Source organism: Nipponia nippon, unplaced genomic scaffold, assembly GCF_047370975.1.
Source record: "Nipponia nippon isolate SJK-2023a ecotype South Korea unplaced genomic scaffold, ASM4737097v1 scaffold_56, whole genome shotgun sequence".
NCBI lineage: Eukaryota > Metazoa > Chordata > Aves > Pelecaniformes > Threskiornithidae > Nipponia > Nipponia nippon.
In genome coordinates, this window is record NW_028262376.1 from 1 (window position 1) to 9,184 (window position 9,184).

Consider the following 9,184-nt stretch of genomic DNA (forward strand, 5'->3'; position numbering starts at 1 on the left):
AAATTCATCTCTCACAGTTCTGGAGGAGGTACTGAAATTGCAACTCTTTTACTCTTCAAAGTGAATAAAACCAGGCAGTATCAGAAGTCAACATACCGTGGCTTACAGACAGCATCAGTATCACTTTTCCAGACTCATCAGGTTTGGTCTGAGGTTCCCATCAGAGCCTGCACAAACAGAGAGGCCCTTGGGCAGTGCCCTGCTGCTCTCGGAGGCAGGAAACTGCAGGGCAGAGCTGAGCACACAGTGGGTGGGGATGGGCTCTGGGAGCCCTGACAGGGAGGAGGCTTGGGTCCAGAGAAACAGCTCCTGGCAGGGACAGCTCCAGGCAGCAGAGACAGGGGCAAGGGGTGGGGGGGACTGCAAACAAGCACTGGGGGAAGGTGCTCTCCGGCAGCTCTCTTGTTGTCTTTCACTGTAGATGTCTTCTTGGGCATTGTCTGCTGGGCAGTGCTCGGGCTTCCCTCTTTAGCACATGTCATCTTCGGGACCCCTGACTCTCTGTGCTTGGCCTGTCCTGCTGGGCTTGTGAGCTGCCCCCAGAAAGGCACAGCTCTCCTCTGTAGGATCCTAGGGAGTGCTGAGCCTTTCCTTGGGGGCTTGGCGCTCTCCTCTCAGGGTCCTTTGTTCCTCCCTGTGAGGGGTCCTGTCCTTGCCTCTCTTCATCACAACTCCATCTCTGGGCTGGGACAGAGATTACAGATCTGCCCATTGAACCAGTGCTCCCCTGCTGCCATCCAAGTTCAGTTGTTTGGGGTTTTTAAAGAGAAATTTGTGTGTGAAGTCATCTTCAAGGCAGCACAAGCGAAAGGGCAGCACAGATGGGAAAAAAGACTGGTGGGCAGAGAGAGCTCAGAGCTCAGAGAGATTTGGCTGGCACTCAGAATAAAAGGAGAGTTATGATCTGTGGAAGAAGGGGCAGGCAACTCAGGGAGGACTACAAGGATGTTGTGATAGGTTACACAGGAGAAAATTAGGAAGGGCCAAAGCCCAACTAGAACTTAATCTGGCTACTGCCGTAAAAAGGCAGCAAAAAAAATGTTCCTATAAATACATTAGCAACAAAAAAGGGGCTAAGGAGAATCTCCATCCTTAATTGGATAGTGACAAAAGGATTGAGGAAAAGACTGAGGTACTCAACGTCTTCTTTGCCTCAGTCTTTAATAGTCAGGACCAAGTTGTTCTCGGGGTGCCCAGCCCCCTGAGCTGGAAGACAGGGATGGGGGAGCAGAATGAAGCCTCCATAATGGAAGGGGGAAATTGTCAGCGGCCTGCTACACCATGTAGACACACACAGAGTCTATGGGGCCAGATGGGATCCACGCTGAGGGTACGGAGGGGAGCTGGCAGAAGTGCTCACAAAGCCACTTCCAATCATTTATGAGCAGTCCTGGCTAAGTGGGGGAGGTGCCAGTCGACTGGAGGTTAGCAGAATATGATGCCCATCTTCAAGAAGGGCCAGAAGGAGGATGTGGGGAACTACAGGCCTGCCAGTCTGACAGCGGGGCCAGTGGGAAGGTTATGGACCAGATCATCCTGAGTGCGCATCAGGAGGCACACGTATAGCACAACCAGGGGATCGGGCCCAGTCAGCATGTGGGTTTTCATGAAAGCGTAGTGGTCCTGGCTTGATCAACCTGATCTCCTTCTATGACAAGATGACCTGCTTAGTGGCCATGAGGGAAAGGCTGTGGATGTTGTCTACTTTGACTTGGAGTAAAGTTTTTGGACACTTTTTCCCACAGTATCTTCCTGGAGAAACCTAGCGGCTCATGGCTTGGGCCCATGTACTCTTTGCTGTGTAAAAACTGGCTGGATGATGAGAGGGTCCAAGAGCGGTGTGGTGAAGGGAGTTCAATCCAGTTGGTATCGGTCACAAGCGGTGGCCCCCAGGGCTCAGTATTGGGCCTAGTTCTGCTTAGTATCTTTATCAATAATCTGGATGAGGGGATCTGAGTGCACATCAGCAGTTTGCCAATGACACCAAGTTGGGCAGGAGTGTTGATCTGCTGGAGGGCAGGTTAGGCCCGGCAGAGCGATCTGACAAGGGCTGGATCGATGGGCCGAGGCCAGCTGTAGGGAGGTTCAACAAGGCTCAGTGCTGGGTCCTGCACTTGGGTCACAACAACCCCATGCAACGCCACAGGCTGGGGGAAGAAAAGGCTTGAGAGCTGCTCTGGCTGAAAAGGACCTGGGGGTGTTGGCTGACAGCCGGGTGAATAAGGAGCTACAGTAGTGGTGCCCAGGTGGCCAAGAGGGCCAATGGCATCCTGGCTTGTATCAGGAATAGTGTGGTCAGCAGGACGGTAGGGAAATGATGGTTCCCCTGTACTCAAGTACTGGTGAGGCCGGCACCTCAAATCCTGTGTTCAGTGTTGGGTCCCTCACTACAAGAAGGACATCGAGGTGCTGGAGTTGGCCATAGAGATGGGCAACAAAGGCTGGTGGAAGGGTCTGGAGTACAAGGCTAGTGAGGAGCGGCTGAGGGAGCTGGGGTTGCTGGAGCCTGGGAGAAGAGGAGGCTGGAGGGGAGACCTTATTGCTCTCTGCAACCACCTGAAAGGAGGCTGTAGTGAGGTGGGAGCTGGTCTCTTCTCCCAAGTAACAAGCGATAGGACAAGAGGAAATGGTTTAGATTGGCTATTAGGAAAAGATTTCTTCACAAAAAGGGATGGTCAAGCAGTGGAATAGGGCCTCTGCCCAGGGAAGTGGGTTGAGTCCCCATCCCTGGAAGTATTTAAACGACACGTGGACGTGGTGCTTAGGAACATGGCTTAGTGGTGGACTTGGCAGTGCTACATTAACTGCTGGACTCGATGATCTCAAAGATCTTTTGCAACTTAAATGATTCTATGATTCCATGATTCTGTAACACTGCAGCTCTCCTGACTCTGCACTAAGCTACAAATATCTGGAGCCTCTTTCTATGTCCTGTCTCAAGACTCTTCCATTTTCAGTCATAAAACTGAGGATTTCTATCCCTAAATAGGGATACCCACTGAAGTTGTGCTGGTGGAAAATAAAAACCACAAACAAAATTATTATAAAGACTTGCTAAGCCTCTTTTCTGCAGCCCACACTCTTCGGAGTCATGTGAGTGCAGATATTGAACTTTTCCAAGTTAAAGGCGGATTACGTCCTGACATCCCTTGAGAGCAATGGAGCTGTCACAAACCAGCTCCCATGCAGCCACTGCAGCAGAGTGCAACAGCTGACTCCTCAGCAGCACATGAGCAGAGGTCCTGCTCGTGTACACCACACTCAGCCAGCGCAGACCAGAGAAAGGGAAATGCACTTCACTTCTGGAGGGTATTGCGATGAAAAATGGAGTGGTTTTGCTCAGAGGAGTCTGTCTTGATTTTAACCTGTCCTTTCATTTTCTGGAGTAGTGCCCCCATGTCAAGAAACAGCAAATGTCCAACAGCAGCTCTTGTCACCCAGTTCCTCCTCCTGGCATTCGCAGACACACGGGAGCTGCAGCTCTTGCACTTGGCTCTTCCTGGCCATCTACCTGGCTGCCCTCCTGGGCAATGGCCCTCATCATCACTGCTGTAGCCTGTGACCACCACCTCCACACCCCCATGTACTTCTTCCTCCTCAGCCTCTCCCTCCTTGGGACATGGGCTGCATCTCCACCACTGTCCCCAAAGCCATGGCACAATTCCCTCTGAGACACCAGGGACATATCGTGCTTGGGATGTGCTGTCCAGCTCTTTCTGCTTTTCTTCTTCCTTGGAGCAGAGTGTGCCCTTCTCACTGTCATGGCCTATGACCTGTTTTGCTGCCATCTGCAAACCCCTGCACTATGGGACCCTCCTGGGCAGCAGAGCTTGTGTCCACATGGCAGCAGCTGCCTGGGGCAGTGCTTTTCTCAATGCTACCTCCTTCACACTTGTCAATACATTTTCACTACCACTCTGCCAAGGCAATGCTGTGGCACCAGTTCTTCTGTGAACCTCCACAGATCCTCAAGCTCTCCTGCCTCAGACGCCTGCCTCAGGGAAGCCGGGCTCTTATTTTAAGTTCTTTTGTGTTAGCATTTTGGGATGTTTTGTTTTCATCGTGCTGTCCTATGTGCAGATCTTCAGGGCCGTGCTGAGGATCCCCACACAGCAGGGACGCCACAAAGCCTTTTCCACAGTGCCTCCCTCACCTGGCCGTGGTCTTGCTTCCTGTTTATCAGCACTGCCATGTTTGCCTACCTGAAGCCCCCCTCCATCTCCTCCCCATCCCTGGATCTGGTGGTGGCAGTGCTGTACTCGGTGGTGCCTCCAGCAGTGAACCCCCTCGTCTACAGCATGAGGAACAAGGAAATGAAGCGATGCAGTGTGGAAAGTATTTGATTACAAGCTACTCTTCATATTAAGAAGGTCCCCATTGTCCCACTCGGTCTCCCACAGTATAAGAGAAATAGCCTGGACTAACTTTTTTTCATACGTGTCTTTATTTTTCCTTTGTGGGATATTTGGGGGGTTGTTTTTTTTTGATTCATACCTGTGATAATATTATTCTTGGCTTATCCTACCTGCCTTTTTCTTGACCCAAAGTCCTCATGTACATATGGATCCAAGCTCCCCATTTAGATGAATTCAATAAAGAAACAAGTAGAAAATCATTTGTCTCAGCTCCCATCTCTTCACATCTCCTCTGGAGCTGGGGGAACAGCCCCAACCGGCAGGGGGGCTTCAGGGGAAGCCATGCCCAGCTACCTCACGGAGGAGCAGCCCTGGTGGGCACTATCCCTCTGCCGCCTGCGCGTTGGGGCTGCTGCTTTCCTGGAGCCATGGCCAAGGACAGCAGCAGGGCGTGGCTTTTTCAGTGCTGGTCTCTCCTCAATTCCACACTGTTCTGCTGTGCCCTTTTATTTCTGCTGCCCCTAAGGTCTCGTGCAACTTGTGACAGTCCTGTTATCTGTATGGTGGCATCCCTGTGGCTGAGGGCAGGAGCAGGCCACGTGAACCACTCTATCAGAGCTGGTCTCCATGCAAGCACCCTCATAACCAAAGGGGCTCCTCAGGACAGGGCCAGAAGGCTGGGCGCCTCTTCCAAAGCTGCTGTCAGGAATACACCCAATAGGGATCTCCCTTCAAAAGGACTTTTGCTCTTCTGGGCTTCTGATGGATTCAGGGTGACAATCTGAGAGTGCCACGGTGATGTGTTAGGGACCAAGGCATGGATGAAGACCTCCCTTCTTGGTTGCATATGTCCCCTGAAAGAGCAACCGGTCTTTGACATATCTGCCTGGTGCTGTCCCACCTGCAGTGGGGCTGATGGCAGATGCCATCCTGAAGAGGAACTGAGAGCTGCCAGGAGAGCTCAGGGGATCTCCAGGGACAGTGTGTGAGTCTGGGTGGGCAGTGAGTGGCATCTCATAAAATGAGTGACCATCCAAGGAGGAGTGTCCCAGAGGAAAAGGTGAATGTGAAGAGCCCACAGGCTAACAAGGGCCCTGCAATGCCAGGAGAGGCTGTGAGGAGACAGCAGGCAAAGGGCCATAAGACTGGAGAGTGTTTCAGGGCAACCTCTTGGAAACCCCATGGGCTAGATCCAGTGCAGCCATCCCCTGCCCTGTGTGCCATTAGAGACAACCCGTGGTCCTGCCCAGCCCTGTCCTTGGCTCCTGAGCAATCAGGGATGATGGAAAAGGGCTCAGCAGCCGTGATCCTGCTCCAGCTGGGTCTGCTTCTGACCCTGACCAGCATGGCCAGTGCAGGGTCACCCCATGGCCCCAGGGCACCACAGCTCCCTCCTGCAGAACAGCAATGCCAGCGTGGGGCCTTGCAGGAACCAGGAATGTCTGGCGAGGCCAGCACAGACATGCTGACCTGGGGAAAGCCTCTCTGGAGAGCAGGGATGACTGTGGAGAAGAGCAAGGGAGCATTTCTGTGGCTGCAGGGAGGAATCCATGAGAAAGAGAAACCTCTTTCTGCAAGCACCCACTCGAGGCAGGCTGCTCTGTCCCCTGGCCAGGACTCCTGTGCTGGTGTGGGGAGAGGGGCTGACAATGATGGAACAGAGTCAGTCTGTGGTGGGCGTCTCCTGGACCAGAGACCATGCTTCCTGCAGTTTCCCTAACCTCCATTTGCTCATGCCATGGTGAGCCTGCAGCCCTGGGGCTGATGGGGAGGCTGAGACAGGAGCTGCTGTGCCCTTCAGAGGGACTGGGGCTGTGGGGTGAGTGCCCAGAGCTCTGCAGCAGCCTGTGGCGGTGTCGTGGTTTAACCCCAGCCAGCAACTAAGCACCACGCAGCTGCTCACTCACTCCGCCCTGGTGGGATGGGGGAGAGAATCAGAAGAGTAAAAGTGAGAAAACTTGTGGCTTGAGAAAAAGACATTTTAATAGGTGAAGCCAAAGCCGCGCGCACAACCACAGCAAAGCAATGAATTCATTCACTACCTCCCATTGTCAGGCAGGTGTTCAGCCATTCCCAGGAAACCAGGGCTCCATCATGCGTAACGGTTACTTGGGAAACCAAAACAGTCCAGTCAAGGGGTTGAGCGCATCTGTCACACTCTGCCCCACTGTCAGCCCACAGGCACCACCTCAGTCCCTCTGCGCTGGGTGTTGGGTATCACCACGGGCCCCTCCCCTGAGCCCGTGCAGGGAGATAAGATACAGTTTAATAATTGAAGTACAATAAAACAGAACAGTTTAATAGGTAAAAGCAAAAGCCGCATGCAGAAGCAGAGCAAAGCAAGGAATTCATTGACTCCTTCCCATCGGCAAGCAGGTGTTCAGCCATTCCCAGGAAAGCAGGGCTCCGTCACGTGTAATGGATACTTGGGAAGACAAATGCCATCACACAGAACATCCCCCCCTTCCTTCTTCTTCCCCCAGCTTATATACTGAGCATGACGTCATGGGGTATGGAACAGCCCTTTGGCCAGGCTGGGTCAGCTGTCCTGGCTGTGCCCCCTCCCAATTTCTTACGCATCCGGCAGAGCATGGGAAGCTGAAAAGCCCTTGACCAGTGTGAGCACTACTTAGCAACGACTTAGCACTACTTAGCAGGAACCAAAACATCAGTGTTTCTCAACATTGTTCCCACCCTAAACCCAAAACACAGCACTATACCAGCTATTAAGAAGAAAATTAACTCTATCCCAGCTGAAACCAGGACAACATCGCTTGTGCCCTGTCCCCCTTCTGTTCCTCCTACTTGACACAGCCTCCCCCAGGTCCTGGAACCTAACCAGCCCTATCCGCACCCCATGTAGGGTTTCATAGACACCCCTGACCCGGGGTCTGCCAGGGTCTGGACAAGGAGAGAGGTCGAGCAGGGATGGCCATTCCCCCAGGGCAGGCCCGGAGTCCATCAGGAGGAGGCAAAAATGGCAGTGCAGAAAAACTCAGCCATAAACCTGTGGAGAGTGGCCAAATAGGGAGGCCACCAGTGAAAGCTCCCTCCAGTCCCATTCCCCAACACATTGCCCTGAGCCCTACTGCCCTCAGCCCATGGAGAACACCAGAACAGCAGCATGACATTGTTGGGGCAATCCCTTCAGCCTGTTCCTGACCTCAGCTTTGGAAAAAGAGCCCAACCTCCAGACACCGGCACTGATGAAACCCCCATTTATTACAGAGATGTGACATGGGAGGACACTGTACCATTGAGCCAGGCATATGTGCAAAGACCTTTGGGTCAGACAGACTGGGTTCATGCATCTGGAGAAGTGGACTGCATGCAGACATTCCTGGAGAAAGAGAATTATCACAGATAAAATGCCCAAAGCACAGGAGGTTCCCCAGATACATTGGAAATCACTGGTGAAGAGACATGGGCAGCTTATTGCTGCTGAAAGGCTACGGATTGAATGAGCTTCTTCAGTGCGTCTTTGAGCTCCTGGTTCCTCATGCTGTAGATGAGGGGGTTCACTGCTGGAGGCACCACCGAGTACAGAACTGCCACCACCAGATCGAGGGATGGGGAGGAGATGGAGGGGGGCTTCAGGTAAGCAAACATGGTAGTGCTGACAAACAGGGAGACCACGGCCAGGTGAGGGAGGCACGTGGAAAAGGCTTTGTGGCGTCCCTGCTGTGAATGCATCCTTAGCACGGCCCTGAAGATCTGCACATAGGACAGCACAATGAAAACAAAGCACACAAAGCCCACAAAGACGCTAACAACAAGAAGACCAGCCTCCCTGAGGTAGGAGTGTGAGCAGGAGAGCTTGAGGATCTGGGGGATTTCACAGAAGAACTGGTCCACAGCATTGCCTTGGCAGAGAGGTAGTGAAAATGTATTGGCAGTGTGCAGGAGAGAATTGAAAAAAGCACTGCCCCAGGCAGCTGCTGCCATGTGGACACAAGCTCTGCTGCCCAGGAGGGTCCCATAGTGCAGGGGTTTGCAGATGGCAACATAGCGGTCATAGGCCATGATGGTGAGAAGACAGTACTCTGCTCCTACCAAGAAGGCAAAGAGAAAAAGCTGGACAGCACATCCTGTGTAGGAGATGTCCCTGGTGTTCCAGAGGAAATTGGCCACGGCTTTGGGGACAGTGGTGGAGATGGAACCCAGGTCGATGAGGGAGAGGTTTAGGAGGAAGAAGTACATGGGGGTGTGGAGGCGGTGGTCGCAGGCTACAGCAGTGATGATGAGGGTGTTGCCCAGGAGGGCAGCCAGGTAGATGCCCAGGAAGAGCCAGAAGTGCAAGAGCTGCAGCTCTCGTGTGTCTGTGAATTGCAGGAGGAAGAACTGGGTGATGGAGCTTGTGTTGGATGGTTGCTGCCTCTGGGCATGGGGTCCTGTTCCTACGGGAAGGGTTAATGATGAGGAAATGTCTCTGAGCAAAATCAAAGCTTTCTTTTAGACCCTCACTCTGACACACTCTGCCCCATCCCCCACCCCCCCACTTACTCCTTTTCCAGGAGACCTTCCTTCAGCTCTGTGGCTGCAGCTCTGGCTGAGTGTGTTGTGAGGAGCAGGGCCTCTGCCCGCTGGCTGCTGAGGAGTCAGCCCTGCTCTGCAGCAGTGGGTTCATGGGAACGGTGGGGCAGGGGCCAGTCCTGGTGTTCGACTTTGTCAGATGAAACTGGTCCTAATGCAGAAGGGCCTGTCAGCATCTGCACTCCCAGTGCTAAGGAAAGGGGATAACAGAAGGCACTTCGGGAGGTTTGGGGATTTTAATGCTCCACCCCCATCTCACCTGGGCAGTTTTCTTGGATTTCAGAAAACTTCAGCAT

The 9,184-nt window shown here is 53.1% G+C and overlaps 1 pseudogene; it reads right to left on the reverse strand.

Moving 5' to 3' along the window:
• Positions 1-7,762: 7,762 nt before the first annotated feature.
• Positions 7,763-8,378, reverse strand: LOC148051693 (olfactory receptor 14J1-like; annotated as a pseudogene).
• Positions 8,379-9,184: the final 806 nt, after the last annotated feature.